Below are 27709 nucleotides of genomic sequence, written 5' to 3' on the forward strand. Positions count from 1 at the left end.
CCCTGGTTACCAGTCCCGTCACCATGACAACCGCGGCTCGAGCCTTGGGTCACGTGTGCTAACAGCCACGCCCCTTTGTGCCGCCGACACTAAGATGGAGCGCTCCATGTAACGTACGACGCGCTGCATGCCGGGAAGTCACCCCAAAAAACAGGTACTGGAGAGTGACCCCAATACTGAGGTGCTGGGGGGTGACCCCAATAATGAGGTACTGGGGGAGTGACCCCAATAATGAGGTACTATGTGCTGGGGGTGACCCCAATAATGAGGTAATATGTCCTGGGGAGTGACCCCAATAATGAGGTACTATGTGCTGGGGGGTGACCCCAATAATGAGGTACTATGTGCCAGTGGGTGACCCCAATAATGAGGTACTATGTGCTGGGGGGTGACCCCAATACTGAGGTAATATGTCCTGGGGAGTGACCCCAATACTGAGGTAATATGTCCTGGGGAGTGACCCCAATAATGAGGTACTATGTGCCAGTGAGTGACCCCAATACTGAGGTACTATGTGCTGGGGGGTGACCCCAATACTGAGGTAATATGTCCTGGGGAGTGACCCCAATACTGAGGTAATATGTCCTGGGGAGTGACCCCAATACTGAGGTACTATGTGCTGGGGGGTGACCCCAATACTGAGGTAATATGTCCTGGGGAATGACCCCAATACTGAGGTACTATGTGCTGCGGGTGACCCAAATATTGAGGTACTATGTGCTGGGGGGGTGACCCCAATACTGAGGTACTATGTGCTGGGGAGTGACCCCAATACTGAGGTAATATGTCCTGGGGAATGACCCCAATACTGAGGTACTATGTGCTAGGGGGTGACCTCAATACTGAGGTACTATGTGCTGGGGGGTGACCCCAATACTGAGGTAATATGTCCTGGGGAATGACCCCAATACTGAGGTACTATGTGCCAGTGGGTGACCCCAATAATGAGGTACTATGTGCTGGGGGTGACCCAAATACTGAGGTAATATGTGCTGGGGGGTGACCCCAATACTGAGGTACTATGTGCTGGGGGGTGACCTCTATACTGAGGTAATATGTGCTGGGGGGTGACCCCAATACTGAGGTAATATGTCCTGGGGAATGACCCCAATACTGAGGTACTATGTGCCAGTGAGTGACCCCAATAATGAGGTACTATGTGCTGGGGGTGACCCAAATACTGAGGTAATATGTCCTGGGGAGTGACCCCAATACTGAGGTAATATGTGCTGGGGGGTGACCGCAATAATGAGGTACTGGGGGAGTGACCCCAATAATGAGGTACTATGTGCTGGGGGGTGACCCCAATACTGAGGTACTATGTGACAGTGAGTGACCCCAATAATGAGATAATATGTGCTGGGGGGTGACCCCAATAATGAGGTACTATTTGCTAGTAAGTGACCCCAATACTGAGGTACTATGTGCTGGGGGGTGACCCCAATACTGAGGTAATATGTGCTTGGGGGTGACCCCAATACTGAGGTAATATGTGCTTGGGGGTGACCCCAATACTGAGGTACTATGTGCCAGTGAGTGACCCCAATAATGAGGTACTATGTGCTGGGGGGTGACCCCAATAATTAGGTGCTATGTCCCGGGGAGTGACCCCAATACTGAGGTAATGTGTTCTGGGGGGTGACCCCAATAATGAGGTGCTATGTCCCGAGGAGTTACCCCAATACTGAGGTGCTATGTCCCGGGGAGTGACCCAAATACTGAGGTAATATGTGCTGGGGAGTGACCCCTATAATGAGGTACTTTGTGCTGGGGAGTGACCGCAATACTGAGGTACTATATACTGGGGAGTGACCCCAATACTGAGGTACTATGTGCTGGGGAGTGACCCCTATAATGAGGTACTATGTGCTGGGGAGTGACCACAATACTGAGGTACTATGTGCTGGGGAGTGACCCCAATACTGAGGTAATATGTCCTGGGGAGTGACCACAATACTGAGGTACTATGTGCTGGGGGGGTGACCCCTATAATGAGGTACTATGTGCTGGGGGGTGACCCCAATAATGAGGTACTATGTGCTGGGGGGTGACCTCTATAATGAAGTACTATGTGCTGGGGAGTGACCCCTATAATGAGGTACTATGTGCTGGGGAGTGACCGCTATAATGAGGTACTATGTGCTGGGGGGTGACCGCTATAATGAGGTACTATGTGCTGGGGAGTGACCCCTATAATGAGGTACTATGTGCTGGGGGGTGACCCCTATAATGAGGTACTATGTGCTGGGGAGTGACCACAATACTGAGGTACTATGTGCTGGGGAGTGACCCCAATACTGAGGTAATATGTCCTGGGGAGTGACCCCTATAATGAGGTACTATGTGCTGGGGGGGTGACCCCTATAATGAGGTACTATGTGCTGGGGGGTGACCCCAATAATGAGGTACTATGTGCTGGGGGGGTGACCCCTATAATGAGGTACTATGTGCTGGGGGGTGACCACAATACTGAGGTACTATGTGCTGGGGAGTGACCACAATACTGAGGTACTATGTGCTGGGGGGGTGACCCCTATAATGAGGTACTATGTGCTGGGGGGGTGACCCCTATAATGAGGTACTATGTGCTGGGGGGGTGACCCCTATAATGAGGTACTATGTGCTGGGGGGTGACCCCAATAATGAGGTACTATGTGCTGGGGGGGTGACCCCTATAATGAGGTACTATGTGCTGGGGGGTGACCACAATACTGAGGTACTATGTGCTGGGGAGTGACCACAATACTGAGGTAATATGTCCTGGGGAGTGACCCCTATAATGAGGTACTATGTGCTGGGGGGGTGACCCCTATAATGAGGTACTATGTGCTGGGGGGGTGACCCCTATAATGAGGTACTATGTGCTGGGGGGTGACCCCAATAATGAGGTACTATGTGCTGGGGGGGTGACCCCTATAATGAGGTACTATGTGCTGGGGGGTGACCCCAATAATGAGGTGCTATGTGCTGGGGGGTGACCTCTATAATGAGGTACTATGTGCTGGGGGGTGACCCCTATAATGAGGTACTATGTGCTGGGGGGGTTACCCCTATAATGAGGTACTATGTGCTGGGGGGGTTACCCCTATAATGAGGTGCTATGTGCTGGGGGGTGACCTCTATAATGAGGTACTATGTGCTGGGGGGGTGACCCCTATAATGAGGTACTATGTGCTGGGGGGTGACCCCAATAATGAGGTACTATGTGCTGGGGGGGTTACCCCTATAATGAGGTACTATGTGCTGGGGAGTGACCCCTATAATGAGGTACTATGTGCTGGGGGGTGACCACAATACTGAGGTACTATGTGCTGGGGAGTGACCACAATACTGAGGTACTATGTGCTGGGGGGTGACCCCAATAATGAGGTACTATGTGCTGGGGGGGTGACCCCTATAATGAGGTACTATGTGCTGGGGGGTGACCCCTATAATGAGGTACTATGTGCTGGGGGGGTTACCCCTATAATGAGGTACTATGTGCTGGGGAGTGACCCCTATAATGAGGTACTATGTGCTGGGGGGTGACCACAATACTGAGGTACTATGTGCTGGGGAGTGACCACAATACTGAGGTACTATGTGCTGGGGGGTGACCCCAATAATGAGGTACTATGTGCTGGGGGGGTGACCCCTATAATGAGGTACTATGTGCTGGGGGGTGTCCCCAATAATGAGGTACTATGTGCTGGGGAGTGACCACAATACTGAGGTACTATGTGCTGGGGGGGTGACCCCTATAATGAGGTACTATGTGCTGGGGGGTGACCACAATACTGAGGTACTATGTGCTGGGGAGTGACCACAATACTGAGGTACTATGTGCTGGGGGGGTGACCCCTATAATGAGGTACTATGTGCTGGGTTGGGTGACCCCTATAATGAGGTACTATGTGCTGGGGGGTGACCCCAATAATGAGGTACTATGTGCTGGGGGGGGTGACCCCTATAATGAGGTACTATGTGCTGGGGGGTGACCACAATACTGAAGTACTATGTGCTGGGGGGTGTTTGCTCCTAACTGTAAATGAGGCCCTTAGAGTACAATGGCTTACACCAGGGAGGCATTTACACCGTGAGCCAATTACATCAGGAGTCAATTACACCAGGAGCCAATTATACTGGGAGCCAATTGCACCAGGAGCGGAGCCACTTACGCTCGGAGAAAATTACACCAGGAGCCAATTATACTGGGAGCCAATTACACCAGGAGCGGAGCCACTTGCTCTGGAAGCCAATTACACAAGGAGCCAATTATACCGGAGCTGCTGTGCTCCATACACATTGAACAACCATTTCCACTTCCGGCTCTTGGTTTGGTGGGACTGACATTTCAGTGGGTACATGGGGGGGGTCCCTAAGTAACAAGAGTCAACAATCCATTTAATCCCTGTTATTCTATATACGTTCTCTATCCATATATGGTTGCTACAATAAGAGATGAAAAGCCCACATGGATGTAATGCTCACTTTGCACGTTATTGTTTTTATATTATTGTATGTGCTTTTGTATGGTAATAATGTCTTTTTGACGTGCTATGAACATGTAACCATGGTCATAATTAAGGCTGAATTGTGTTTTATACCGATGGAATAGAGTGGGGGTTGAAGAATTGTGGTAGGCGCAGATAAAGTTGCCGACCGCAGCCACTAATAAGACCTTTGCTTTCATTATCAGAACGGGACTAGACCATAGAGAGATGTGATTGGATGTTATAGGTTTTTCCGGTATCTAGGATAGAGAAGTCTGATTTGAAATTGAGACAGACGGGCTCATTTTACCCAGTCACCGCTATTTAATCTGGAATCTGAAAGTGTTAAATAGAATTATTCATCTGTAAAGAAGCCATTTATCTGAAGCTCATTAATATCCATGTCACACTGTATCTTTACTGAATTATTAATTAATTCCAGACACCGCAGTGTATAAAAGTGACTGTCTTGCAGAATTACCAGTGAAGTGAGAGATTGCTCAGTGTTTTACTGATACAGAGGATGAGGCTTCTATGGGGTCCCAGGGTGGCCTATGCCAAACAGGTGGGGGGTCCTCGTACATAATGCACCCTGTCATTGCTGGACACACCCTGGCTCTCAGATATAGACCTGGGATCCATTTGTTGCTGGTATCTTCTCCAGCTGTATCAGGGAGACCCCTTTAGCTTCACCAGACCCACATTAGGGACTAAGAGGATAAGTAATGGTTGCCAGTGGAAATAAAGGCTCATTATTATAACCTACATGAAGAGAAGGAAACAAGCAGAACTATTAGACTAAATATCACATAATATTGGGGAAACTGGCCACAGTCACAGCGTTTGGTATTCATACCCCAGATACCTGGAGGTGCTCAGACTGACGTAACATTAGTATTAGGTAAACTATCCACAATTGTTTCCCAACTAATCCAGCCTGACGGAACAGCTAGTAAGAACCAGACCACCATATCCTGCTCCTTCGAGGATAGCACTACTTCTCCCAGCCCCCTGGTGACTGCCTGTCTTCCTGGGTCCCTATTGAACTATAGAGATAAATGTAACTTCTTCCCACCCTCTGTCTCTGTGAAGGCAGCAGATCTGGGGATGTTGGTCCCAAAACAATGATCTAATTGGATTTACACAAATGAATTGATCTAATAGTAAGATCAGAGTGAAGGTGTAGTAGAATATCAGTGTGTAAAACATGTTTTACGGAGGGATCAGGGCACACTTGATGTGACTCTGCTAAACCAAACCATTTTGGGTTGGTACCTAGTAGGACATCGGGTACTTGGCCTTTATTACGTGGCCTGGTACCATTATTGTGTCTATTTCAAAATGCTTCTGCATATTCCAGAACAGAGCTTTGCTAGAAACAAATAGAGGGAGCTTAGATAACACAATATATAGAAGGATTATGTTCCTCCTGAAATCCCCTATCAGCCCAATTCCAGATCACAATGCACATAGCAGATTGTCTGCTACACCATCCAGAACCCATAGTTTGTTTCATTTGTTTTTAATTAATCACACTCCCAGTGCAGTTGGAGAAGAGGCTGTTGCTGCACATCATAACCTATCTGGTGCCTAGTCTAATATGCAGAGCCACATCTGGTGGCAAGTCTAATATACAGAGCCATGCCTAATGCCAAGTGTAACGTACAGAGCAATATTTGGTGGTCTGTCTAATATGAGAGCCATATCTGGTACTATGTGTTATATGCAGAGCCATATCTGGTACCATGTGTTATATGCAGAGCCATATCTGGTACCATGTCTTATATGCAGAGCTATATCTGGCACAATGTCTAATATGCAGAGCCATATCTGGTACCATGTCTAATATGCAGAGCCATATCTGATACCATGTCTAATATGCAGAGCCATATCTGATACCATGTCTAATATGCAGAGCCATACCTGGTGCCAGTTGCTTTGGTTGCATCACTGAGCAGTGTTCAGTCAATCAGCATAGCCGACACTACCAGATAATGCAGCTCTGGATATGGGACTTCTAGTGAGAACCGTATTGGTAGCCCATGCACTCTGCTTCTTACTAACAGGCTAGTGAGGGCCACTAATTGGGACTCAGTAGACCATGCATATTGCTACCATTTGGCCAGAACTTTAACTAGGTAAGAGATAAAATAAAGTGCACTATTCATCCTTATATAAAATCTTATGGTGTCTCTGTACAGCCTGTAGCACAAAACAACCCATCCTCCAAACCCCGCGTTCACCAGAGAGACTAATATGATAAACAGCCCGGTCAGCATGCTAATCACTGCTCCATGTCCGTTCTCTTCACCAGTGAGTGGGGGAGGGACATAGGTGCCCTGTCTATCTGCCCCTCTGTCGGCTGAATGGGGAAGAGGGTTCCTGGTACTGACATTGAATAGTCCGACTAAATAAAGAGTACATTTAAGTCCTCTTATTAAGTCCTCCTTTAATTATAATTATAGAATCTCTCGTAATCAACAGAATATGGCAGACATATAGCTGTGAACATATTACAAGCATTCTCAATGACCGTCCCAATAAATTTTGTGCGATTTGGGGATCCTTGGCTCGCCTTTTATGGTGCAGAACAACCAAGGCCCGATTAGAATGGAGACTATTCAATATATGGTATATACTGGTAATACATCTAGATGCCAAGTCAGGTGCCCCTCTTCCTTCCCCCTCTCACCATACTAACATCCTTTCCTTCCCCCCCTTACCATGCTAACATCCTTTCCTTCCCCCCTTACCATACTAACATCCTTTCCTTCCCCTCTCACCATACTAACATCCTTTCCTTCCCCTTCTTACCATACTAACATCCTTTCCTTCCCCTTCTTACCATACTAACATCCTTTCCTTCCCCCTCTCACCATACTAACATCCTTTCCTTCCCCCCCTTACCATGCTAACATCCTTTCCTTCCCCCTTACCATACTAACATCCTTTCCTTCCCCCTCTCACCATACTAACATCCTTTCCTTCCCCCCCTTACCATGCTAACATCCTTTCCTTCCCCCCTTACCATACTAACATCCTTTCCTTCCCCCTCTCACCATACTAACATCCTTTCCTTCCCCTTCTTACCATACTAACATCCTTTCCTTCCCCCCTTACCATACTAACATCCTTTCCTTCCCCCTCTCACCATACTAACATCCTTTCCTTCCCCCTCTCACCATACTAACATCCTTTCCTTCCCCCCCCTTACCATGCTAACATCCTTTCCTTCCCCCCTTACCATACTAACATCCTTTCCTTCCCCCTCTCACCATACTAACATCCTTTCCTTCCCCCCCTTACCATACTAACATCCTTTCCTTCCCCCTCTCACCATACTAACATCCTTTCCTTCCCCCCCTTACCATACTAACATCCTTTCCTTCCCCTCCTTACCATACTAACATCCTTTCCTTCCCCCTCTCACCATACTAACATCCTTTCCTTCCTCCTCTCACCATACTAACATCCTTTCCTTCCCCCCCCTTACCATACTAACATCCTTTCCTTCCCCCCCTTACCATACTAACATTCTTTCCTTCCCCCCCTTACCATACTAACATCCTTTCCTTCCCCCCCTTACCATACTAACATCCTTTCCTTCCCCTCCTTACCATACTAACATCCTTTCCTTCCCCTCCTTACCATACTAACATCCTTTCCTTCCCCCTCTCACCATACTAACATCCTTTCCTTCCCCCCCTTACCATACTAACATCCTTTCCTTCCCCCTCTCACCATACTAACATCCTTTCCTTCCCCCCCTTACCATACTAACATCCTTTCCTTCCCCCTCTCACCATACTAACATCCTTTCCTTCCCCTTCTTACCATGCTAACATCCTTTCCTTCCCCCCTTACCATACTAACATCCTTTCCTTCCCCCTCTCACCATACTAACATCCTTTCCTTCCCCTTCTTACCATACTAACATCCTTTCCTTCCCCCCTTACCATACTAACATCCTTTCCTTCCCCCCTTACCATACTAACATCCTTTCCTTCCCCCTCTCACCATACTAACATCCTTTCCTCCCCCCCCTTACCATACTAACATCCTTTCCTTCCCCCTCTCACCATACTAACATCCTTTCCTTCCCCCTCTTACCATACTAACATCCTTTCCTTCCCCCCCTTACCATACTAACATCCTTTCCTTCCCCCCCTTACCATACTAACATCCTTTCCTTCCCCCCCTTACCATACTAACATCCTTTCCTTCCCCTCCTTACCATACTAACATCCTTTCCTTCCCCCTCTCACCATACTAACATCCTTTCCTTCCTCCTCTCACCATACTAACATCCTTTCCTTCCCCCCCCTTACCATACTAACATCCTTTCCTTCCCCCCTTACCATACTAACATCCTTTCCTTCCCCCTCTCACCATACTAACATCCTTTCCTTCCCCCCCCTTACCATACTAACATCCTTTCCTCCCCCCCCTTACCATACTAACATCCTTTCCTTCCCCCTCTCACCATACTAACATCCTTTCCTTCCCCCCCTTACCATACTAACATCCTTTCCTTCCCCCCCTTACCATACTAACATCCTTTCCTTCCCCCCCTTACCATACTAACATCCTTTCCTTCCCCCCTTACCATACTAACATCCTTTCCTTCCCCCTCTCACCATACTAACATCCTTTCCTTCCCCCTCTCACCATACTAACATCCTTTCCTCCCCCCCCTTACCATACTAACATCCTTTCCTTCCCCCTCTCACCATACTAACATCCTTTCCTTACCCCTCTTACCATACTACCATCCTTTCCTTCCCCCTCTCACCATACTAACATCCTTTCCTTCCCCCCCTTACCATACTAACATCCTTTCCTTCCCCCCCTTACCATACTAACATCCTTTCCTTCCCCCCCTTACCATACTAACATCCTTTCCTTCCCCTCCTTACCATACTAACATCCTTTCCTTCCCCCCCTTACCATACTAACATCCTTTCCTTCCTCCTCTCACCATACTAACATCCTTTCCTTCCCCCCCCTTACCATACTAACATCCTTTCCTCCCCCCCCTTACCATACTAACATCCTTTCCTTCCCCCTCTCACCATACTAACATCCTTTCCTTCCCCCCCTTACCATACTAACATCCTTTCCTTCCCCCCCTTACCATACTAACATCCTTTCCTTCCCCCCCTTACCATACTAACATCCTTTCCTTCCCCCCCTTACCATACTAACATCCTTTCCTTCCCCTCCTTACCATACTAACATCCTTTCCTTCCCCCTCTCACCATACTAACATCCTTTCCTTCCTCCTCTCACCATACTAACATCCTTTCCTTCCCCCCCCTTACCATACTAACATCCTTTCCTTCCCCCCCTTACCATACTAACATCCTTTCCTTCCCCCTCTCACCATACTAACATTCTTTCCTTCCCCCCCTTACCATACTAACATCCTTTCCTTCCCCCCCTTACCATACTAACATCCTTTCCTTCCCCCCCTTACCATACTAACATCCTTTCCTTCCCCCCCTTACCATACTAACATCCTTTCCTTCCCCCTTACCATACTAACATCCTTTCCTTCCCCCTCTCACCATACTAACATCCTTTCCTTCCCCCCTTACCATACTAACATCCTTTCCTTCCCCCCCCTTACCATACTAACATCCTTTCCTTCCCCCCCCCTTACCATACTAACATCATTTCCTTCCCCCCCTTGCCATGCTAACATCCTTTCCTTCCCCCCCTTACCATACTAACATCATTTCCTTCCCCCCCTTACCATACTAACATCATTTCCTTCCCCCCCTTACCATACTAACATCCTTTCCTTCCCCCCCCTTACCATACTAACATCATTTCCTTCCCCCCCTTGCCATACTAACATCCTTTCCTTCCCCCCCTTACCATACTAACATCCTTTCCTTCCCCCCCTTACCATACTAACATCCTTTCCTTACCCCTCTTACCATACTAACATCCTTTCCTTCCCCCCTTACCATACTAACATCCTTTCCTTCCCCCCCTTACCATACTAACATCCTTTCCTTACCCCTCTTACCATACTAACATCCTTTCCTTCCCCCCTTACCATACTAACATCCTTTCCTTCCCCCCCCTTACCATACTAACATCCTTTCCTTCCCCCCCTTACCATACTAACATCCTTTCCTTCCCCCCCTCCCCTTCCCTGTTTTCTCTCTTTTCTTTCCCTCTCTCGGTTTTTACTTTTATTGACAAAAGATTACATTGTTCTTCTCGTTTGCAAGGTATTTGTTGTTTGATCAATGTAACTTAATCTTTACACTGTTTTGAAAATTGAAAAATCTCCCTAATAAAATATGTTTAAAAAAAAATAAAAAATTATAGACTCTCTCAAGTTAAGTTTCACTAAGGAACTTTCTATTCTCCTCCCCAAAATTACAGTGCCACCATTCCTCCCAGTGATTGTCTCTCCCCCTCACTGTCACTGGCTTTAGGGCGGGGCTGCGAAAGGGAGGAGATTAACTAAAAGATACATTATATTTGTCACTGTTAGTTTTCTTATTGTCGCTAATAATCGGTGATAAGTCTCTTTCTCTTGTCACACACAGTAAGGCAACCGGATCACATTATTTCAGCAGAATCGGCTCCTGGTGCTGCACATCACCAGTGACTCTCTGTTGTTTCTATCACTTTCCTGAATTTCCCAAAATAATCGGCAGAGTATGGATGTAAAAACAGATAATTGCAGGAACATAAGGAAAGTTCTCGCAGCAATCTCATTAAGGCAATTAGTGTGAGATATATATATATATATATATATATATATATACACACACATATACATACATACATATACATATATACATATACATACACACACACACATATACATACATACACACATATATATATATGTATATAATGTAAGTGACTGGAATGTGAGTGTTACAATGAAGGCAGTAAGAGGAGTGGCAGTGCGGCATATACCCCCCACCTCCCCCACTGTATGTATATATATATATATATATATATATATATATATATATATATATATATATATATATATATATATATATATATACACACCCAAACTGCGGTGCGAGCATAAGAAGGGGGCGTGGTCATGCTGCACAGGGAGTGTCCAGGTAAGATTGGGTACCATGCCACATCTCACCTAGGCTATCTCCAGGTCCTATGGCCATAACTCATTACCCGCAAGGGAATGTGTTTTATATTATAGAACAATGAATTATAAGCTTGTGGAGCTATGAACAAGTTAACAAACAAGTAATTCTGACAAGTCTATTTACCCTTTGATGTATCACATCCAATAGATTTTAATGGCACAGCAAATGAGAGCAAAAGACACATTTATATCTCGCTTGTTGCTACGTAAGTACTAAGCAATAGATATTTCAGAACTTTGAATGAATTATCTGCGCACCATAAGATTTATAGTAAAAACCCAGGGATTCAAGAGATTGTTTTAAAGAGATTTTTCACCCAGACAGATACAGCATCGACAGATAAATCATAAATACATGCATCTGAAGAGACTGGCGTGTGATTGTCAGCAGCGGATAGGACCCCCAGCTCCAGGTATCACCTTAAATTATGCAAAATAAAAAACAAACCTCATAATGCTTCATCAAAGATGCATAAAGCTGTCAGACCCAAATAAATCATCCCAATTAACTTGCTTTAGATTGGGATTGCATTTATTAATTTAATCAACAGCAGATTCACTCAGAGACTCAGAGGTGATGAATTGCTGGGTACTAAGGCAGGTTAACCCCGCTTGTGCTGGAGGCACAGTGGTCCTGATGGAGAGAATGGGCTGTATCTATAGACGCTGTATAGGAGGCATTGTGGGTGAATCTGCATTATCATCATGCAGCCCCTATGCTTATACAGGGACTGGCCTCCCCTGCCCCCTAATCCTGTCAGCCCCTGCGCTTGTGCCTCATGACCAAATCTTACCCAAAAAATGGGAGGTTGTTAAAGATCAAGTTACAAAAAAGAAAACATATAAAATGAGCAAGGAGCCATTTCTGCGCTCCCTCTCATCTGTGCTGCCCTGAGGCTTGGGACTAGTTTTCCTGTAAATCAGTCACAATCTTTACAGAAGCATTAACCCTATGTGGTCAGTTACTTGTTATACTTCCTTAAAAATACTGTTAACAAGGAAGAAGTACAATCATCCAATGTCCTCCAGTGTTATAAATGAGGGCTGGGTATCCGCTCTGCTGTCAGAGGAATTAGGCATCAGCATAGGGGCACAATGAGGGAAGGCAAAGCATCGTAGCTCACATCAGTTTTGTCCATTTAACTCTTTGACGCTCCTCACCGTATCATTAATAACCCATCCGGCACGCTCCTGCGTATATACCCTATGTACTACCCAATTACAACCCCCCCACACACACACACAGTTCACACAAAATCTCCATGTATTATCCTTTTTTACTTAAGCATCGCTCTGACCCCCAAATCAGCATTATATGTTAATAATAATGATAATGAATACAACAAGAGTTGTATTTAGTTTGCTGTATATGTTCTGGGAGGTGAGAACAGTACTTTGTGCGCTATGTGTAATGCTGTGCAGGAAACGTATATACTTAGGGCTCTCGCACACATTTTCTAAATGTGTTTTCATTCTTATTCTCTGTTATAAAAGCAGATACTGTTATCCTATGAGGAAAGCAATAACAATACAGATGGATTAATCTCTTATGTTTTCCCTTCTTCTGGGTTTGTATAAAAACACAACTTGCTGCAATTAATTCAGATTTTGTAACTTGTAGACCTTGGGGTTGAATCTAACACATAGCAATCATTTTTAGATTATAAAAACTTAGCGTCTTCAATATGGTGAAAGCAGATATCCTGTGCACACCACTCCAAGATACGCATCATGTAGTGTACGCTGGGTATACTTTCCCTTGGCTATAAGTGAACTCCTTCCGGACATATTGTGATGAAACAAGGGCTGTGCTCTAAGTAGTATATTGTATGTTCTATGTGTAGAATGCAGTTGTTGTGTAACTGCGGCGACTGATTACTGTGTAGCCTGTTAGATTATGTTGGCAGCGCTGTGTGTTTACTTCATATTTTAGTACCATATAAAATTCTATAAAGGAGATTGTGTAAAAAGTTTTGGCTTCCCGCTGCGAGCGCTGTCTCTGTCCGTCAACTTTTCCACTTTATGGCTCAGAGTTTAAAAGAGACATTTTATTGGGCTTGTTTACTATAACTTTTCTTTTTTGCATTGTCACCTTTTTACAGCTTTGTTTTACATTATAGTGTTATTGTATTTCTAACAGAGAAATCTGGTGGAGCCTGGAAATGTATTTGTGTTCACTGCTACATTGTAACTAGCATAGATCCTGTATATGTTCCATTATTCTTCCTCATTGCTCATTACAGCCACCAGAAGTAACACTATGCTTCAATAAATTGCCCTGTCTGCAGCTCCAGTGTATGCAACTGCAGGACTCTCTACCTACATATAACTACCAAAATAATTCATCAGACAAAGATCAGACAAAGATTTTGCATCCAGCCAGTGGCGGAACTAGAAGTGGAGCAGGAGATGCAGCAGCAATGGGCCCCAGACACTCCTTGACCCCTCTCTAAGGTGCCCACCCTGCTCTCAGAAGAGAGTGTAGGCATCTTAGAAGCATTCACCAGTCTGCAGTGTGGGGGTCCAGGAGGCAAGAGCGCTATCGCTGGACCTCTACCCAAAGTTTGATCTAAGTCTGGGCATACAGCCAAACACTCTCTTTTGGATGGAAGGTTACAATAATTCTGCCCCCATTTCCTTCCATAAACTCCTTTATTGCCTGTATGACTCCTATATGTGTCATAGTATCTACCCTGTATATTATTGTTTATGTTTCTGTAGCTGTGAATAGTAACCTGTGTGTTAGGACAATATGTGTCAAGTAGTCTGAACTCAGGGTCAGACACAAGATTGTGACAGGGTGGACTGCAGACCTTTCATCAGAGCACAGAGCGCAAATCCAGCTGAAGGATGTAAATGTGTACCTGACAAACCACTGTGTGATGTACAGGATTTACTGCTTCCCTGTCCCATAGTGTATGTACTGTGTGTGTATGTATATATATATATATATATATATATATATATATATATATATCAGGGCCGTAACTAGGGCTGTGCGATAGGGGCGACCACCCAGGGCGCAATGCTGAAGGGGGATGCAGTTTAGGAATATTTTAGGGGGGCGGCATTAGTCTTTCTCGCCCCAGGTGCTAGAATTCTAAGTTACGGCTCTGATATATATACACAAACACCCCCCCCCACACACACACACACACACTATATGGACAAAAGTATTTGGCCACACATGTTAATTATTGAGTTGAGGTGTTTTAATCAGACCCGTTGCCAGAGGTGTATAACATCCAGCACCAGCCATGCAGTCTCCATTTGCAAACATTTGTGATACAAACTGGGTCATTGTGAAGAGCTCAGTGACACCAAGCGTGGTACTGTGATAGGATGTGTGGTACTGTGATAGGATGTGTGGTACTGTGATAAGATGCCACCTCTGCAATAAGACAGTTCATGAGATTTCATCCCTGCTGGATATCCCACGGTCAACTGTAAGTGATATTATTAGAAAGTGGAAGCGTTTAGGAGCAACAGTGGAAGACCACGTAAAATCACAGAGCGGGGTCAACGACTGCTAAGGCGCATGGTGTGTAAAAGTCACCAACGCTCTGCTGATTCCATAACTGAAGAGTTCAGAACTTCCACTGACATTAATGTAAGCACAAAAACTGTGTAGCGGGAGCTTAATGGATGGGTTTCCATGGCCGAGCAGCTGCATGCAGCCTCACATCACCCAAGACCAATGCCAAGCGTCGGATGGAGGGGTGTAAAGCACACAGACACTGGGCTGTGGAGAAACGTGTTCTGTGGAGTGATGAATCACACTTCTCTGTTTGGTAGTCAGATGGGCGAGTCTGGGTTTGGTGGATGCCGGGAGAACGTTACCTGTCTTACTGCATTATGCCAACTATGAAGTTTGGTGGAGGAGGGATATTGGTACGGGGCTGTCTTTCAGGGTTTGGGCTAGGCCCCTTTTCTCCAGTGAAGGGCAATCTTAATGCTTCAGCATACCAGTCATTTAGGACAATGCTATTCTTCCAACTTTGTGGCAGCAATTTGGGGATGGCCCTTTTCTATTCAACATGACTGTGCCTCAGAGCACACAGCAAGGACTACAAAGACATGGTTTGATGAGTTCGGTGTATAAGAAATTTACTGGCCCGCACAGAGCCCTGACCTCAACCCCATGGAACACCTTTGGGATGAACTGGAACGGAGATTGTGAGCCAGGACTTCTCCTCCAACATCAGTGTCTGATCTCATAAATGCTCTACAGAATGAATGGGCACAAATTCCCACAGTAACACTCCAACATCTTGTGGAGCCTTCCAAGAAGAGTAGTAGCTGTTATCACTGCAAAAGGTCAACCAACTCCATATTAAAGTATGGGTATTTAAATACAGTTTCATTACAGTTCTTGTTGGTGTAATGGTCAAGCAATTAAATACTTTTGTCCATATACTGTATATATAATCATTACTGATGCATCCATGGGCACTGCAGTGACTGTGACTCTGCTCTGTGATATATTCCCTACCTGGGGCAGTGAGTACACAAAGTCTGGGCATGGTCACACCACACAGGACCATGGTGATGTCACTTTAGGTTGTTCTACACTCCTATGGGGGTTGACCGGCAGTTCAGAGGCACCTTCAATGCTGCACGCGCCATTTCCAACTGTCCTGGAGTAGGGACTAAAGCCCTGAACCACGGGGTAGAGGGACATGTAAGTATAGCTGGGATTATAGAATGGATGACAGATCATGAAAGGTAAAGAGCAGTGCATACTGCTTCGGTGATCATTAGTATTGCAGGAATGGTACCATATTAAATGTAACCATTGGTTTGATTACAAAGGTATACAATCCATGGTATTCCTATTCCGTACTGAGAAAACATAAACTTCTTTATTTTCTGATTCGTTCAGCGACTGTGGAACACAGGATGAGTAGGGAGCTGAGGTCCAGTGATATATGGCAGGATGTAGGGGTGCACAGTTTGTGAATTGTGGAGAGAGACATTTCCATGACACCAGAATCTGTCACTTTAATATACAGATAAATGGATTGGCCCATCAGTCTGGTAGAGATTCACTCGTTATGGCATCTTGGCACCCGCTTCTCATAACCTGCACTGCGGTTTTCATAGTAAGGGTTTCCTCAATCACACACTTATGTGTTAGTACTTATGGTACCTGCTCCCATGGAGGAAAACATGACCTGTTATTATTCTCATCTTTTATTTATGAGGTACCTCAAAGGGTCCGAAGCGTTGTACATAGAGCATGGGACAGTACAGAACACGGCATACTGGGCAGTACAACAACAATGCAAACTGAGAGCAGGTGCATAGGGCAGAGAGGTGTCGGTGAATGGGATGGAGGGAGGTGCGGAGTGAACCTGCACCCAGCAGGATCAGGACAGTAATGGAGATGTCCAATGTTGAGGCTGAGGAGCTGAAGTGAAAAGGTAACACGAGGAGGACAGAAGGATTAGAGGGCCCTGCTCATGGGAGCTTACAATCTAAAGGGGAGGGGGAGACTGATAGGAAAACCAAAGTGGGAAGATAAGGTGAGGGGACTAGATCTGAGGGGAGAGATGAACAAGAGTTGGTAATTAGAGGAATGAGGGAAGAATGAGGGTGAGGTATAGTATGGATAGGGAAGAAGGACTCTGAAGAGGGCAAGGGAGAGGTTAGATAGATGAGGGGTAGACTTTCCTGAACAAATGGGTTTTAAGGGAGTGCTTGAAGTTTGGCAGGCTAAGGGATATCATGATAGAACGAGGGAGATTGTTCCAGAGAAGTGGGGCAGCATGGGAGAAATCTTGACCATGGAAGTGAGACGTGGTAACCAGAAGGGAGGCAAGGCTGCGGTCGTTGGATGACTGTAGAGGGCGAGAAGGAGTATGAGGTTGGAGAGGTAAGGAGCAGGGGCGTTGGAGAGTGTTTTCTAGGTGAGGCTGCGGTCGTTGGATGACCGTAGAGGGCGAGAAGGAGTATGAGGTTGGAGAGGTAAGGAGCAGGGGCGTTAGAGAGGGTCATCTAGGTAAGGCTGCGGTCGTTGGATGACCGTAGAGGGCGAGAAGGAGTATGAGGTTGGAGAGGTAAGGAGCAGGGGCGTTAGAGGGTTATCTAGGTGAGGCTGCGGTCGTTGGATGACCGTAGAGGGCGAGAAGGAGTATGAGGTTGGAGAGGTAAGGAGCAGGGGCGTTAGAGGGTTATCTAGGTGAGGCTGCGGTCGTTGGATGACCGTAGAGGGCGAGAAGGAGTATGAGGTTGGAGAGGTAAGGAGCAGGGGCGTTAGAGGGTTATCTAGGTGAGGCTGCGGTCGTTGGATGACCGTAGAGGGCGAGAAGGAGTATGAGGTTGGAGAGGTAAGGAGCAGGGGCGTTAGAGGGTTATCTAGGTGAGGCTGCGGTCGTTGGATGACCGTAGAGGGCGAGAAGGAGTATGAGGTTGGAGAGGTAAGGAGCAGGGGCGTTAGAGAGGGTCATCTAGGTAAGGCTGCGGTCGTTGGATGACCGTAGAGGGCGAGAAGGAGTATGAGGTTGGAGAGGTAAGGAGCAGGGGCGTTAGAGGGTTATCTAGGTGAGGCTGCGGTCGTTGGATGACCGTAGAAGGCGAGAAGGAGTATGAGGTTGGAGATGTAAGGAGCAGGGGCGTTAGAGAGTGTTTTCTAGGTGAGGGTGAGGAGCTTGAAGAGGATTCTGTAACAGAGGGGGAGCCAGTGCAGTGCTTGAGAGAGAGAGGAGGCAGCTGTAGGCAGAGAGAGGAAGGTCAGTCGGGCTGCAGCATGAGAATGGACTGAAGAGGTGCGAGACAGGTGTGGGGAAGGCCAGTAAGAAGGAGGTTGCAGTAGATCCCTTCACTGGCTCACCATTGTTTACTCAGCTGCTTACCCTCACCTACAAGTCCATCACTAAGGCTCGGGGAGCATCTCTGAACTCACTAGACACGTTCCAGGCTGACCACTCCGTTCCACCTCTGGCCTACACCTCTCTTTCCCCCCTCATCATTTCCTCCCAGTCCTATCTCCAAGACTTCTCCCCACCTATGGATCTCCTCGCCTTCCCAGACTCTCTGCAACATACAATCACCTCTTCATACTTATCTACCCTCCCCCCAGACCCTCCTTCCACCACATCCACTTGTGTCCTATCTGCATTGTAACCTGTCACGGGCCTATGTCTCATGTCTGTCCTTCTCATATGACCCCAATGTCATGTCTTGCACTGAATCTTCTGCTCACACGCCTGGAATTTATAGCGGTATCCGTGCTAGCTGTAATTACTAGCTCTTGACTATCCATGTATCTGTTACTCTGTTTATTAATATGTCATATCTGTAACACGATTGTCCGTTGTTACAAATTGTGCGGCATCCTATAAATAAATGATAATTACATTTTGCAACATTAATTCCCTATTTTTTGTTTCCTCCAAACCCTGTTCCCAGAACCACTCATGATGGGCACAGCCCTGAGTAAGGGAGCAACCATCAGCGGGCACAGACATGATCAGGGTGCCCAGTCAGTAATAGATCTGGCTGGACACAGGAGCTGCCTGATCCGACCAGCCCCAGCCCCTTTACCTGTTGGGAATCAGAAGGTTCCATGAAAACCAGAAGTGGGGGAGGGGAGAGCAGTGCTCACATCTAATAGTAGATATTGTATCTGGGCAGTGACACGGTGGCTGCTGATGTTCCCTGATACTTTATTGCTCTATGAAACTCACATTACTGTGGCTCTGACACGCCTGAGGGTTTTGTCTCCCAGTAAAAGTCACCTTATAAATTGTGCCGGATTCCTGACCTCTGTCATGTTTTGCACTGTCACCGTTTCCACATACCGTGGGCGCAGCTGGTGACGTTTTATGGCCGCAATATCTCCTTTGTGCACAGTCATTTTAAAGCTTTACTTCTATTTTATGTTTGGTAACAGCCAGTTCTGCATTGTCATACAATTCTTACTGTGTTTATTTACTTCTTGTAAAATCTTCACGACTCAGTGACAAAGGGCAATTCCTCACCCACCAATCCCTGCCACAGCTATGGCCAGACCATAATAAGAATGGGTAGGGCAATGTGTTCTCCATTCACACTCAGAAGAGACGGGGTAAAGTATATAAAGTATAGTATAAGGAGAGATTACTGTATACTCCAATGATCTTGGTGGAGATATTCTTGATATTTATTCCAGGATGAGGCCTGTGTTCTATATTAATACACTTGGGCTAGAGGTTTGCCAAAGAATAAAAGTTACAAGTGGTTCTGAATGATTATAAAAAAAATGATAAGAAATTATGATCACACAGACCAGGTTATGCCCCAATCACAGCGCAAAATGTGGGATTCGGTGAGTGCACAGTGACCAATACAATACGTCTCTCACCGCGCGTTGTGGAGAACTGCCCAGTACAACGTCTCTCACCGCGCGTTGTGGAGAACTGCCCAGTACAACTTCTCTCACCGCACGTTGTGGAGAACTGCCCAGTACAACGTCTCTCACCGCACGTTGTGGAGAACTGCACAGTACAACATCTCTCACCGCACGTTGTGGAGAACTGCACAGTACAACGTCTCTCACCGCGCGTTGTGGAGAACTGCCCAGTACAACGTCTCTCACCGCGCGTTGTAGAGAACTGCACAGTACAACGTCTCTCACCGCGCGTTGTGGAGAACTGCCCAGTACAACGTCTCTCACCGCGCGTTGTAGAGAACTGCACAGTACAACGTCTCTCACCGCGCGTTGTGGAGAACTGCACAGTACAACGTCTCTCACCGCGCGTTGTGGAGAACTGCACAGTACAACGTCTCTCACCGCACGTTGTGGAGAACTGCCCAGTACAACGTCTCTCACCGCGCGTTGTGGAGAACTGCACAGTACAACGTCTCTCACCGCGCGTTGTGGAGAACTGCCCAGTACAACGTCTCTCACCGCGCGTTGTGGAGAACTGCCCAGTACAACGTCTCTCACCGCGCGTTGTGGAGAACTGCACAGTACAACGTCTCTCACCGCGCGTTGTGGAGAACTGCCCAGTACAACGTCTCTCACCGCGCGTTGTGGAGAACTGCCCAGTACAACGTCTCTCACCGCGCGTTGTGGAGAACTGCACAGTACAACGTCTCTCACCGTACGTTGTGGAGAACTGCCCAGTACAACGTCTCTCACCGCGCGTTGTGGAGAACTGCACACTACAACGTCTCTCACCGCACGTTGTGGAGAACTGCACAGTACAACGTCTCTCACCGTACGTTGTGGAGAACTGCCCAGTACAACGTCTCTCACCGTACGTTGTGGAGAACTGCCCAGTACAACGTCTCTCACCGCGCGTTGTGGAGAACTGCACAGTACAACGTCTCTCACCGCGCGTTGTGGAGAACTGCCCAGTACAACGTCTCTCACCGCACGTTGTGGAGAACTGCCCAGTACAACGTCTCCCACCGCACGTTGTGGAGAACTGCACAGTACAACGTCTCCCACCGCGCGTTGTGGAGAACTGCACAGTACAACGTCTCTCACCGCACGTTGTGGAGAACTGCACAGTACAACGTCTCTCACCGCACGTTGTGGAGAACTGCACAGTACAACGTCTCTCACCGCACGTTGTGGAGAACTGCACAGTACAACGTCTCTCACCGCACGTTGTGGAGAACTGCCCAGTAAAACGTCTCTCACCGCACGTTGTGGAGAACTGCCCAGTGCAACGTCTCTCACCGCACGTTGTGGAGAACTGCACAGTAGAACGTCTCTCACCGTATGTTGTGGAGAACTGCACAGTACAACGTCTCTCACCGCACGTTGTGGAGAACTGCCCAGTACAACGTCTCTCACCGCGCGTTGTGGAGAACTGCCCAGTACAACGTCTCTCACCGCACGTTGTGGAGAACCGCCCAGTACAACGTCTCTCACCGCTCGTTGTGGAGAACTGCCCAGTACAACGTCTCTCACCGCGCGTTGTGGAGAACTGCCCAGTACAACGTCTCTCACCGCGCGTTGTGGAGAACTGCACAGTAGAACGTCTCTCACCGCGCGTTGTGGAGAACTGCACAGTACAACGTCTCTCACCGCACGTTGTGGAGAACTGCACAGTACAACGTCTCTCACCGCACGTTGTGGAGAACTGCACAGTACAACGTCTCTCACCGCACGTTGTGGAGAACTGCACAGTACAACGTCTCTCACCGCACGTTGTGGAGAACTGCACAGTACAACGTCTCTCACCGCACGTTGTGGAGAACTGCCCAGTACAACGTCTCTCACCGCACGTTGTGGAGAACTGCCCAGTACAACGTCTCTCACCGCGCGTTGTGGAGAACTGCCCAGTACAACGTCTCTCACCGCACGTTGTGGAGAACCGCCCAGTACAACGTCTCTCACCGCTCGTTGTGGAGAACTGCCCAGTACAACGTCTCTCACCGCGCGTTGTGGAGAACTGCCCAGTACAACGTCTCTCACCGCGCGTTGTGGAGAACTGCACAGTAGAACGTCTCTCACCGCGCGTTGTGGAGAACTGCACAGTACAACGTCTCTCACCGCACGTTGTGGAGAACTGCACAGTACAACGTCTCTCACCGCACGTTGTGGAGAACTGCACAGTACAACGTCTCTCACCGCACGTTGTGGAGAACTGCACAGTACAACGTCTCTCACCGCACGTTGTGGAGAACTGCACAGTACAACGTCTCTCACCGCACGTTGTGGAGAACTGCCCAGTACAACGTCTCTCACCGCACGTTGTGGAGAACTGCCCAGTACAACGTCTCTCACCGCACGTTGTGGAGAACTGCACAGTACAACGTCTCTCACTGCACGTTGTGGAGAACTGCACAGTACAACGTCTCTCACCGCACGTTGTGGAGAACTGCACAGTACAACGTCTCTCACCGCACGTTGTGGAGAACTGCACAGTAGAACGTCTCTCACCGTATGTTGTGGAGTACTGCACAGTACAACGTCTCTCACCGCACGTTGTGGAGAACTGCACAGTACAACGTCTCACTATGTGTTGTGGAGAACTGCACAGTAATACTGCCCTTATCCTGATTGGTTGAGATTCTCAGTATATGCTGGCATTCTGAATTTATGGACAACTGCACAGTACCACTTCTCTTGTCCTGCATGAAATTATCCATTGAAAGGTATCATTCATACTAATCCTGCATCTGTGGATGTCCCTTTAAGCCTGCAGCTCTCTACCAATGATATAATCAGGTGTGCAATGTGTCAGCACTTTGTGCTGTGTTTGTATATTACACCTATTGTGATCAGATTTCTTGCAGCATTTACTATGGGACTTTTATGACCTGTTTTATAAGCTGCCGTTCTGCACAGTCATCTTTACTGCTTCACCTTGACCGGGTTACTGATTATCTTTATGTTTCACCTTGGGAAACATTTCTGCCTGGTCACGTTTTCTCCTGTTTGTTATTACTCCAGAATAATCAGAATGGGCTATAAACCTTGTAGTACTGTGTCACTGGGTTTGTCCGGGCTTGGGAGCGGAGGCCGTGTTATCACAGGGGTGAGCAGGGAATACAGCAAGGCCATGTACGCCCCTCTTCCTGGTCCGCAAAACCTCTCATTGTCTTACGCTTTACAGAGGGGGGTGGGAGTCACTTGGGCCCAAACTCTGCATTGGAACATTATTCCCACTCCAAACAATGCAGCCAGTTAATGGTCTGTGGCAATGAAAGGGTTAAGTCCGCTGATCCCCAGTGTTGCACTCAGGGTGAGATAATGAAATGCCACCATTTTATTCTGCTGTTGTGGTCATGGTATACGATGACATGCCATTAACCACTCAGAGTATAATGCATCCTTACCTACATTTCCAGAAAAATAAGTAGTGGGCGGTACTTGGTGACACGATCCACGTCATCCAATGGGCAGGGAGATTGCACAATAAATCTCCACCCACCTCAGTATGTGTGGGAGGGGCTTGAGGAATTCAGGTCATATTCCCGCCCACCTTGTGCACGTGAGTGCTCTCTGGGAGACTTACCTGCTCACATGGGAATCTGAGAGGTCTCCCCTTAATGCTGGAGCCATCATCATCATTTAATTATAAAGCACCAGCAAATTCCGTAGCACTTTACAATTGGGACACCCAGATATTCCAAAAAAAAGTCTACTATGCTGTAATGTTAAATTATAAAAATGTTCTACATGTTTATTACTGTACTGTTACACTAGACTAACCACACCCACTGGTTAGCATAGCCACACCCATATTTTGCATTTCTTTCCTGTCACCCTTTACCTTAGAGACTGGTGCAGCCCTGGATAATTCACCAAACTCATTAATATGGAACCAGTTACAAACAAACAAAGAGATGATATTTATAAAAGGCTCTCGCAGTAGAAAGTACTGATAGTGTGAGACAATGTTTGTTTTTTTAAAATGTAAATAGTGTTTATTTACTATTTTTGACATGCAAAATGTTTTTAAAATTATTTTTTAATTAGTAGAAAGGAAACTTAAAACAGCATGTCTGTAAGCTAAATGAGTTATTTTTATATAAATATAATCTGACATCTATGAGATTTCATCTAATGCCGAAAGTAACCTAACAAGATGGAAAATTACATCAATTCTTATATACTATTTTATGAAGAAGAAAACAAATCACACCTCTAAGTCATTTTTATAGCATAACCCCCAATGTATCTATATACAGGGTTGTAGAAACCAGGGGGGCTGAGGGGCTAGTTGTCCTCTCATGATGTCTGATGGGTGGGCAAAGACTGTGTCTCCCCCCCCCCCCCCCTACACAAAACCCTTCATGCTACTTTCTGAAGTCATGATATCTGTTCTAAACTTGTGAAACTTTTTTAAATGATAGATTTGGTATAACTACCAAGTGTTTGTTAGTATATATTGCCTTAGTATAAATGTAATATTGATTGATTGTTTTGTTTAGTTAAAAAAAATAAGTGTGTTCATAAATATTTAATAAATAACCTGTATTGATGATGAACATCTATTCACTTTACTTTTACCCAGAATTCCGTGCGGTGCGTCCAGTAACAAACATGAGATGTAGCAGTCTGAATATATAGCACAGACCATAACCAGTGAGGCAGTGACTATAGATTTCAAAATACTCCCAATCAAATGAGATCAGGCTGGCAATGAAATCTGAATAAAAACTAGGCCAAGGACTATGCACAATGTACATTTTTAAGATGAACAATTGAATTTCTCTACCAGCTATTGCACAAAACGGTAATTAATATGAATAATAATAATACTTGTTTAATAATATATAAATACATTTTCAGCCAACCCCTGAAACACTGACAAAAATTAGCATAGGATTGGGAGTCTTTGTATATCTACAGTCACTGTTACAAGTGTCATAAAACCAGATACCAAGCGCAGGAAATAGGGGCTTCAAGCTCTATAGTAGTCTTTGGCCTTTAGCCCCACCATGAAAATTTTCGTTCTTACGCCCCTGTCTATATATTGATTATTTGGTCTGAAACTTTGAACTACTGGCATAACATATGTCTGTATTCAGATAAACAAATCCTGTTTGAGTGACAATACTTTATTTTAAAGAAGAATCACTAGAAAAATATTTAAGGATACCATTATACGAGTTCTTTATTTGTACGTTAAAAGGTTAGTGAAATTACCACATATCACCAGCTGAGGGCAGTAGAGTCAAATATATGGTGATTATATGCGAAGGATAAGGACATTATTTGTTAAAGTATAGAATGTGAGAAAAGGAAAAACACCTGTCTGTGTGGGGTGATCATAAGGAGGGTTTAGTGTTCCATAATGGACTACCAAAATATAATGTAAACATAGCACTGTCCCTCCTGTGGATGCTGCCTGTACAGACTCATCAGGTGAAGGCTGTATTAGCACACATGAATATCATTAATCACAGATTGTTGGAAGTCACCACATGCCTAAGAATGGGGGAGGGCCTAATGTGATAATGGGCTGTACCATCCAGATGATGCACATTGAAAGTTTTACTTTCTTTCCACCCCCCCGTTTCTTGGGGCTGTGCATCTGAGTGTTCAGCACAATTCTGCAAATGCGCTCTTACGTCTACGTTTTAGTAAATGAGCCCCAAAGTCTAGATATTAATACAAATGAATAATTGATATAAACATTGGTTTATTTATATAACTGTCACATGATTGGCACCCTCTTTTGCTGGCCCCACGCCTCATTAGGTTAAAGAAGTGACCTAGAGATGGCAGGGTTATTATATATTCCAGTCTTTTGGTGCTATTAGGACTATATCTGTTACATTGCTGTCCTGTCAATAAGATTGTCACAAATTACACTGGCCAGACTGGTACAATACTGGCAAGGTGGCATATCAGGTAGAAGAGAACATGACTGAGCTCATCAGAGGAGCAGATAAATGGATCAGGGATGTTCCCAATTGTCTCTGTTTTATCTGCAATGTTGATAGGTAATCATTGGTTAGCTACACCCTCTGGAGAGAGTATCTAATAGGTACCTTTTTTTGTAGTTTGTACAACTTCAGGGAGACCGTAGTGCAAACAGTTATTCTCATTGTACAAGTAACAGAACAATCTATATCCAATGATTTAATCCGTATATCATAGCCAACCCACCATTGTATAGTGTCTGTAATAGGTTGTTACCAAAAGCTAACAGTAAGAGTACCCGTAGTGGTTTAATAACTCACAGTAATGGGAGTAATCGCATTGATTTACATGTAAAAAAAAATAAAAAAATGGCAAGCAAAATCAGGATTACACAAGCTCTGATAATGATCAACCTAAGCCACGCCCATGACCCACCTATACCACACCCTCACTCCGCACAAACCACACCCTCAAACTAAGCCACACCCATGAGCAAACTAAACCACGCCCCTGATCCACTCACGTACAGATCTGCCCACCCCTTCCATTAATTGGGAAAGTGCCACAAAAGTTGGGACCATTGCGAAATATTCAAACCCATATTTACCAGAGGATGCAAGTTCTGTCCGGGAGGCGATAGCAGCGCCACACACAGAGACTGACGTATTGTACAATATACACATGTCAGATGCAGCCATCAATCTCAGCATAAGAGCAACCTCCTATTACCAGGTACAGGGCCTGTGATCAGCAGTATGACAAGGATGCGGCTGCTTAATATTAACAGACTGTCCAGGGACAAGAGGGAACTTGAATTACATTTGCATCGGATTAGCTTCCCATGACTTTTCATTCCAGTGTGAGGTTTATTTATGAATTGGTTTATATACAAGGACACCGTATGCTTCCGCAGGCTGCTAGGAGACGGTTACCACCGCTACCCATGGCATTAACATAATATCAGGATGTGATCCCACAGCTGGCACCAATCTGATCCCTTTGTACAGCTGTAGTTCAGTAAGATGGATTGTAAGGGTCACACATGGTGCAATGGATAGACAATATTGTACATATCATGGCACCCATTAAATTATGTCACTATATTTGTGAATGATACAAGATGACGTTTTACGTTGGATCATCTTGAATTTTAGATTTAGTTCCTGTTTAATAAATGAAACATATCCTTGTATAGTTGAGGTTTTGGAAAACGTAACTCTTTACTTTGTTATCTGTCTCGGACCCTCCCCTTTTCCAGATGCTCCACCTTGTTTCCAATGGCAACATATGCAAATGAGGTATCAGAAACAGACAGTTCCTTTCTGCTGCTAGTACATAGGAAACCTATATTAAGTGTCACTTAAATTGTATCTAGTGTAGATCAGAGGAGAGAATATATATTGTTTCTTTACAATTAGCACTTTGCATCCTTGTTGGATGGTGAAAACCAGAACTCCATATAGAGTCACCTGTTGATACCTGAGGACATGATACATGGCTTCTCCTGGCAGGAAGGAGACCTGGTTACAGATATACTGATAGAAGAATTGGGGTTAGTGCATAGTTCCAGAATTACATGCCTGAGACAGACTTTTTCTGGAATATGGCAGTATCCAGTGAGCAAGTTACTACCTGACAATGAAAGCGCAAGATCACGTAACCCATTCTCCATTACAACATATACAAATATTTTATGTGATGGATGTTCCCTTTGCAGGGACATGACCAGGATTTCCAGCAGGACGGGTTGTTTTTCTCAGAAGAATTTCAAAGTCTAAT

General features: G+C 45.8%; 1 long non-coding RNA gene across 3 annotated transcripts in view; it reads left to right on the forward strand.

The window, feature by feature from the left end:
• The first annotated feature begins 65 nt into the window (after positions 1-65).
• Positions 66-27709, forward strand: part of LOC142101380 (uncharacterized) — a 535334-nt gene continuing 507690 nt past the window's right edge. For all 3 annotated transcript variants that reach the window (XR_012678991.1, XR_012678992.1, XR_012678993.1), the window contains exon 1: positions 66-154. This is a non-coding gene — a long non-coding RNA (uncharacterized LOC142101380). The remainder of the gene's footprint in view (positions 155-27709) is intronic.

Source organism: Mixophyes fleayi, chromosome 9 (genome assembly GCF_038048845.1).
Source record: "Mixophyes fleayi isolate aMixFle1 chromosome 9, aMixFle1.hap1, whole genome shotgun sequence".
Classification (NCBI taxonomy): domain Eukaryota; kingdom Metazoa; phylum Chordata; class Amphibia; order Anura; family Limnodynastidae; genus Mixophyes; species Mixophyes fleayi.